This window comes from Eucalyptus grandis, chromosome 10 (genome assembly GCF_016545825.1).
Source record: "Eucalyptus grandis isolate ANBG69807.140 chromosome 10, ASM1654582v1, whole genome shotgun sequence".
Classification (NCBI taxonomy): Eukaryota; Viridiplantae; Streptophyta; class Magnoliopsida; order Myrtales; family Myrtaceae; genus Eucalyptus; species Eucalyptus grandis.
The window spans coordinates 16,336,371-16,345,214 of record NC_052621.1 but is presented as its reverse complement, the minus strand read 5'-3'; positions in this window follow the sequence as shown (position 1 = coordinate 16,345,214).

Below are 8,844 nucleotides of genomic sequence, written 5' to 3'. Positions count from 1 at the left end.
AAAGAATCAACTAGTGGACATCTTCACAAAGCCTTTGGAGAAAAGTCAATTCGAGCTTATTCGTTCCAGACTCAATATCTTAAAGTCTGAAGAAGTTCAGACTCAGGAATAAAAGTCTAATGATATTCAGACTCAGAAGTTCAAGATTTAGGACCGTAAGTTTTTAGAAATTTATCTCACGGATAAAATCTTGAAAAGGTACGATTATCTATTAATCTGTAATTGATTGATGTTATTAATCTCGAAAAGGTAGAATTATCTTCCCCAGTTTTCACAATTATTGTAATCATTCATTTTCGAAAAATGAGTTATTTTTGAAAAGACGGTTATCCATTCTTTCAAAAAGACAATTATTTTTGAAAAGGTATTTTCTATTTTTTCCTTTTACGTTGTTCCATATGCCTCTTTTTGACTGCTGATCGTCTTCCTCGCAAACCCTAAAAAGCACAGATCTTCACTTTCTTACTTTTACTCTCTAGTTTAATCTTCAAAGTTCTCACCCTTTTTTTTTTCGCGAATCGAGTTTGGAATCTCTCAAAGACTGTGAGAATGGCGTCCCAAAGAATGTCTTTAGGATCGCGAACAGGGGACCACAACACATGCGTGAGGGTCCTACACATTTTGACCTCATCGAGGAAGAAGAATCCCCAAGACAACAACAGAGCCCACAACATTCTCAACCGCGTCAATCTCCTCAAGCTAGACCTTAAGGTAGTGATCGTAGAGCGGAGGAAGAAATCATTGAAGGCGCAAAACCCGTAAGATCTCAAAATCCCGCTTTTATCTTTAAGCTTTACTCTGCCTTGAAGAGGGGTGGCACTCCCTTGAAATATATTGATGAATTTTTTAAAAATAAAGGGTATCGAAATGAAACCCACTTTTTGCGAACAATGGAACAATTGGAGATTGCTCCTGCGAGGTCGGCAAATCGAGCATTTGCAAATATTCCTAGTGATCCACATGTTGGAGGTCTTAGTCAGCATGATGGGAATGATGATGACAAAATGTACACTCATTTCAAGCCTAGAATGGGTGTTAGGGCGAATATTCGAAGCAAAAGGATAGATTTGTTTCGCTCAGAGGAACACAAGCGACTTTACTCCAAGTTGCTAAAAAGAGGGGTGATCAATCCGAGAAGTATAGACTTTGCTTTTCTTGATTCTTTGAATTTGAAGCTGCGAGAGAAATTCACTCAACTTCAGCTTGAGTGATTTTGTTCTGAGACGACAGAGGCATATCCAGACTAACTTTGCTTACTTCTATCCTAATCTTAGTTTCTTGGATGCGAATAGATTTTTGTTTAGTGTTCAAGACCAGGACTATATCGTTGACAAGGACATATTGGCGGATGTGATTGGAGTAGAGCGAGGGGCATTCGAATCGATTAGTGTGTCTGTTGGTCGTGTGACGGTGGAGCTTGTTCCGGATGGAATGGCTGAAGGAAGAATTCCGTACTTGAGGATGAATGCCTCTAATAGTTTGCTTAACAAGATCGTGATCAATTGCCTGAAACCCAAGTCAACCTCGAAGACCGACGTCTCTAACTCAAAAGAAAAGCTGATGTATGTCATCAACGCTGGCAAGAAGTTCTCTCGCCTCACACAATCATGTTTCACATGTACAGAACGATGGCAAAAGACAGAGGACAACTTCCGTACTCAGCGCTTGTTACAAAGCTTTTCAGACGTTTCAATATTCAGCCTCCCAGGATTTTATGTGTTCGATCATGTGATCAAATGATAGTGGACTGAAAATAGTTTCCAAAATGCATTTGAAAGAGTTGGACAAGGCTTTGGAGCGATTGAAAGAGAAAACCCCTGTCAAGTCTCACCAAGGTTCTTCAGTTGCAAAACGGAAAAGGAAGGAGCCCATGACAGCTCCATCTAAGAAAAGAAGAGCACTCGTTCTAGAGGATGAAGAGGATGGGGACGATATTACCATTTCCGCTCTTGTACTGAGAAATCTACAAAGTGTTGTTCCAGAGACAGAGGAGAGAGAGGATCAAGACAGAGACGAAGAAGAGGAAAGGAGTGGAGAGAGAGAAACAATGCGAAAAGAAACAGAGGAAGAAAGGATTGCAGAAGAAGAAGAAGGAAGAGGTAAACAGGAGGAAACAGAGCATGAAACGTATTTCTCACCTCCTGAGGACATTGAAATAGGGGGAGTTGCTGAGAAAAGAGGTACATCTTCAATTGTTGTTACTAGTGAAGGTGTTAGTTGTTCACCTGCAAATCCAGAAGACATCTATGCCTCTCAATTCCCAGAGAAAGGTCATGAGGTTTCATCGCCAAATCTTAGTGATCATGCTGGCTTGCCATCATCTGCAAATACTCCTACTGATCATGTAGAGGCCAGTACTCAGACTGATAATTCAGCAGACCTTCGCAGAGTACTTGATGTTCTTATGGAGATGCGAGGTCAGATTTATGCCCTAGGATGCGAAGTTCAAAACTTGCAAAATGTAGGTCAAGCCTCTTCAATTTCCTTGCATGATCAAGTTCATGCCCTTGCTCTTCAAGTTCAAGCAAATGCCAAGGGTGAAGATGTGGCTCAACTGAAAGAGGATTTGAAAAAGTTGGAAGGGATTGTCCAGTCAATGGGAGATTTTCAGCTTGTTTGCGTTCCTAGGCAACCATAATTCCATTATCTTTTTATCTCTACCTTTTTAATGCTGACAAAAAGGGGGAGAGATGGTGCAGATTTGAGACTTCACTCTCGTTTGACCTTACTTTTTGAATGATTTTTTACTTTTGTTTGGTTGTTTGGTTGTGACTAGATTTGGATTTGGATTGTTTGATCGTGTGTTTATTTTAAGCACTATTGGTATTTCATGGCAAAGATAGTTGTTTATTTACGGGACTAACTTATTTCCTGTGGATGTAGATTTAATGCTGTCTTTACTAAGTCAATTATCTTTGTGAGATATCCATGTTTGCTTGAGTACTATTTTGCAGGTCAAAAATATCCAAATCTGCAGGATCGTTTTGTCACCATAAAAAAAGGGGGAGATTGTTAGAGAAAACTTCCTTGCGTGTTTTGAAGCTGACAAAACGTTTCTATCAGTCTGCTCTAAAGACTTGCAGACTTTTTAGTCATAGTCCGAAGACCGCCGAACCGCTAAACTCAAGATTCAAAGTCTATCCTCATTGACAGTTTCTAGACCGTCGAAGAAAACTTATCCAGAACTGAGTATTTTGTTAAGGATTTGATTCTTATCGATTGAAGAAGATCTCTCGGCTAGATATAGCATCTTAGAATCTATTATTCATTTTGATTTCAATTCAGGTAATTTAGATCCGTTGATTGGCAAAGTATACTTGGAATGTTTTACTTATGGAAACCTAGGTTCTGATTGTATGGACGAGTAGAATTGGTGGGCTATCGTCATATTCCTTAAATAACTCGAAATCTCTCTAATTGATTTTGTCCAACAGGTAGATTAGAAGAGCTCATTTGGTAAGTGCCAACGGGTATGAAGGCATGGAGGAGTATATAAGGAAGATGTTCCAGTTATTCGAGTATGTGCACGATAGAAGAATTCCAAAGTCTGAAGCTCCTTGTACTCAAAAGAGAGTTTATACTTATGTGAGACCTTGAGGAAGTGTAGCAGAGTCTCTACACTGTGGAATCAAGGAAGAGCTATACTGTAACAACTCTTTTGAGTCTTAGTGAAATCCAGCCGGTGGGCTGTCAGTGTGTGTTGACACCTAATTTTTGCCCAAAAATATTTCATTCCAGTATATAGATTATCTAGGTGTTTAATATCGTGTTTTAAATGAAAGATGTTTTTCCTATAAAAAAATAATAATTTAAAAAAAGAAAAAAAGAAATCGAAAAAAAAAAAAGAAAAGAGAGAGCAAGTTGGGGCCAACGATCTAAATGTGACTAGCCAAGCCTAGGAGGTCAGATTGGAATCCAAATGACAAGTTGGGGGCCAAAATGCAATTTCCAAAAGTCGAGGACCAATTCGCAAATTTTGTAAAATTTGCGCCCGAGCCCTTAAATCATCATCTTGGTCATCAATTAAGTTGAAATTGAATTTGGGCCAAGTAGAATCAATCAAATTGAGCCAAAAAGACCACATTTGTATTGAATTTGGTATTTTCGGATAAGAAAATGGCCAACTTTGAGGGTCTTTTTGCAAAATTGGGTGGGCACAATTGCGAAAAATGGTCAAGATCTTAAGCTACTATACATGAGGTTGCTAATTGATCAGAAACCGCGGCCAAATTGATGGATTAAAGCACTCAAACCAGCTACCAAAACCCAGCCCACGGTTAGGTCTTAATTCGGAGCTGCTAAGTAGGCATATTGGTGGCCCCACCATATCTCACTCAGCCGCCCATTTAGCTAGATATTTGCACGTAATGGAAGACCATATATAGGAGTGCAAGTGGACGGAAATTGGCCAGGGATAAGCCGCTGAAAGCACGGGAAAATCGCAGCAAAGTTCGCACACTCAACAGCTGCAGAAGTTAAAAAATTTGGCTAAGTCAGAAGAGTAGGTGAAGTAGCCCTGTTGACAGGCTTGGTAGGTGGACAAAACGCCGACCAAAAATCCCTTAATTCGGGGGATAAGATCACTGAAGCAAGTTCTTTCAAGGGTTGAGAGAGAGGAGACGAGAGGAAGAGGAGAGAGCTCGGAATCGTTCCCCAAAGAGGCCCTCAGAAGCAACTCCAGAAAAGCAAACCCAGAAATTCCAGATCAACCTTTTGAGAGAAAAGTGAGATTTTCACAACCCTTCGGCAAAAATTAGCCAAAACCTCCAACTAGAGAGTGAAACTTCATTCAAAGATATTTCCAACCATAGGTCGCACGTCCCAAATGGAGATCGGGAAGGCCTCCTAAAGCCCCCCGAAACAGTGCCCTTCTGGCGGGCCAAGAAAGTCCGAAAATTTTTCTGTAAGTGTTGAGATTGGTTGGTCACGAGTGAGGAAAGCCAGTGTTTTTGAGAAATTTGAGAGACAAATGAGGAAAATAATTACTTTTAACCCAAACTAGAATACATATAGTTTGGCGTGGTGTCAAGTTTTCCAACAAAATACGTCTTGAAGTCTAATGTTAGAGGTCAATGAAAACCTTCGTTGTCAGTTCCTTTTTTTTGCAGATCTCATTTCCAGTTGAAGAAGCCAACTTCCACAGGCCCCCGAGGATAATTTGTCGGTTTCATCGGCCAATAACCACTTGAAAAGGAAACTAGGAAGCAAGGTAAGCATCCTAGATATATTTATTTTCGAGTTTGAGCATGTTTTGATCATGAAAATCAAGAGTAAAACCAGCCCGGAAAACTGATTTCTGAGGCTGAAATTTTTGAAAGTGTTTGAAATCTCTTCAAGAGTTTTGCATGTGTGCTTCTTGGAGAGGTCGTTTTGATGTTTTTCGGTGAGTCATTCTCCATTATGTTTGTTGCATTTGAAAGCCCATGTTACCTACTTTCACGTGGATTAAGTAGCATTTCCCTTATATCTCGCATGTGATGAGTGTTGGGGCTTGAATATGGGCATGTAACCTGTTTGCTTGACTTGGGTTCAAACCCAGATTTGCAAAATCAGCTCAAACCCGTGCATTTGAGGACGATTTTAGCTTGATTCTAGTGTGTTTTTAGCTATGATTTCTATCTAATCTTGTTCTTTGCATGTGGTAGTATAATCTTGATACTTTAGTTACATATGAGATTGCTTATAAGTGGAGATTGAAGGCTGCAAACATGGCTCGAGGAGGCTATTGGGGCTAGTTTAATGCACACCAAGTGTTCGACAAAATGCCCAAACTAAGCTTCGATCTTGAAACGATCGATTTGAGCTTGATTATTGTGATATTCATGTGCTGTATTACTCCATGTTAGCATAGATCGGTTTAAGGAATTATTATTATTATTTTTAAAAAAAATTAAAAAAAGAGAAAAATATGAAAATTTCAAAAATATCAAAAAATGTTAGATGGCATCAAATTATGATATAAATGACATATATGAAATTTTCCTAATTTTAAAAGGTAATTTTCCTAATTTAATGCTATTTTGGTATTTTATAACCATTTTTGTAAACAATCCATTTTGCGTAGATTAAAACTATTTAAAGTAATTTCATGCATATAGAGTAATTTCATGCATATTTGAATTCTCATTTTGCTCATGGGGGTCCTGTCCCGGGGCGTGATAACAAGGCCATGTAATATTATTTGCTCGACTTGTATTGGGTTTACCTTTTCCGCATTTATTTTCTTGTCATTTTAATTTCTTGGATGTTTACTTACACGCCGCTTTTCATTAATTTGAGTGTAAATTTCTCTTCTAAATTATGTTAGGATTAGTCTAGACATTAAAAAAAACTACAAAAACATTTGCATGGACACTTAGTGGTTTCATAAAGATTATAATTGGTAATCAAGAATGTATGGCCATTTAGATAAATAACTTTCCAAGTTAGTGGTACCGCAAGGGCGCTAATAGAAACATTGGCGTAAACAAGTCCCCGTTCCTAGAAATCTCTGGTTGCGTAGGAATCGAGACACCACTCCCGTGTCTCGATTGGTTTTCTAGCCGACCCCAATATGCTAGTGGCGACTCCTAGAAATATTTAGGTTGCTAATAATTAAAATATGAAATCCAACGTCGCGCGAGGTATGGGCTTGGGAGAGCCGCGCCTAATTTAAGGCCATTGGTCTGTTTCTTTAGGCAAATACCCCTAAACCTTATTCTTTTTCCCCGGAGGAAAAAAAGAGGTCGTGATAGCTTGGCGACTCCGCTGGGGACCTGGTTGCAAACCTTAGAGGACTTAGGCCGTAATAACTTGGTTGGTTGTTCACTAACATGGTCTTCATTTGATAGCGCGTGTCAAAGTCGCATGGAAAACAAGGTTAGTCCGCTAACAATGTATTAAATGTTTTTGTAGGTTTGGAGTAATAAGGGGTGGAGTGTTTGTTAACCCATTTCTTTTGCAGGGAGGCGTAGGAATGTATACCTGTATGGATGAAATTGAAGTGTTGTTTAGATATCAATTGTTGTGCGTGCCTTCATACTTGTACTACACATTTACACACACAACCAGCGATCTAAAACCCCGATCGCACCAGGAAGCCCATAGGAGGTGCCAAAAGTTGGAACCCGTGCGGGGAATGACCCATGGTTATCCACTTTTGGTCCTGCTCATTATGATTAATGATAAAGAGAACTGTCCGACATAAGTGCGGAGTGGGGAAAACTCTTTTGATCTAATCAAAATGGGGACTTTAAGCCTTTAGAATTCCACCTTTATGCGTCAAACCTCACAAGTTTACATCCGCATGTCTATGTGATTGAAAAAAAAAATGTCTCTTCACCCACTGTAAGTATGATTTCTCCATCTACTTGCTCACTTTGGATTGAAATTTTCATTTTTTGAGATTTGCGGAAATCAATGGAATGCCCTTAGCAATATAGGCTTGGCTCTCACTCTTAATAAATAAACATTTCAAATACCTTTGCTCTAACCCCATAAAACAAATGTTTTTGTTTTCAATTGTGAACTCAAAGTCACATTTTGTATAGAAATTCTTCCAAGTCAAGATTACATTTTGGGGCATAGAATTAAAATCAAATTTTCAATAAAATTCTTTCTTGGTCTCATTCCGAAATTAAAATTCAAATCACATTTTGTCTATTGATTTCTCAAAATAAAAATCACCTCACCTTTGCATGAGTGAAATTACAAATTAATCTTTTAAAATCAATGCCCCATTTGTGTATGAAACTTTTGGAATAGAGTGGGCATTCAATTGATAGCCGTGGATCGATCTTTTAATGAAATCTCCTCTTACTAATAAAATCTTGATGAAATACCAAATTTTCGTAAGTGGATACTACGAAGAAGGTATCGTCGCCTTGATTTCATTGTAAGAGGCGGCTTTATTGAAAGATCAATTTTTCATCCATGTACTTGACACATTATCTTCCTTTCGCAGGTCATGCGTGACAACCATTCCTTGAACTCCTCTTGCTTGACCATGCCAAAAGTGGACTTTAAAGCTAGGACGAGAATTGTGCTTATTATGCTCCTCTACGAAAGAGCTTCTTGTACTTTATCCTTGTCATTATTCCTATTAGGAACTGTGTTTTGCGTTTTGGGTTTTGATTGTGGACCCAATCAAATGCCTCTGTAAATCATACAACTCACATTTTATAATAATGAAGTTAGAGTTCATAAAAGTTATATTCTTTAAAACACTTGAAGTGTTTCAAGCAGACCTTCTAGGCTGAGTTTTATGCCTTAGCTTCAAAATGTTTGAAAATGAGTTTCAAGAAGAACCGCACAATATTTTATCTCTTCATTTAATCGCTTTTGCAGGTTAATCCACAGGATGATGCTTTGAGAGGGTAAGGTTGTAATCGTTCCAATAGAGATTTCTTGAGCAACAACTAACTCAATCATCCATTTTTTGTTAAACAGGCAAAATGATGATTTTGTTCAAGATTGACAAAAGCGTGGGATTTTCCTGACAAAGCAAGTCATGAGATGCACCAATTCATGCTCATTTATGGGCATATTTGGTTGAGCCATGAACTACTTGAATAATTTCGCAGCATATCAACTCAAACATTGTGATTAAGTGTGAAAAGAATCATCAAAGCCTTGAAGATCACAAATCTACTGGTCTAATGAAGTTCCACATCCTGGACGACCTCATATTAATTTGACATTCTTTGTGGAAAAAGAAATCTATAGACATTCTTTGGCATCAAACTACTTCATTGGTTGCAAACAAGAAGCAACTACAATTCCTACACTTCCAATGGTGTCTTGGCATCCAATCCAATATGGAGATAATTATTGGTGGTCTGCAAGACAAAACTTCAAGATGTAGAT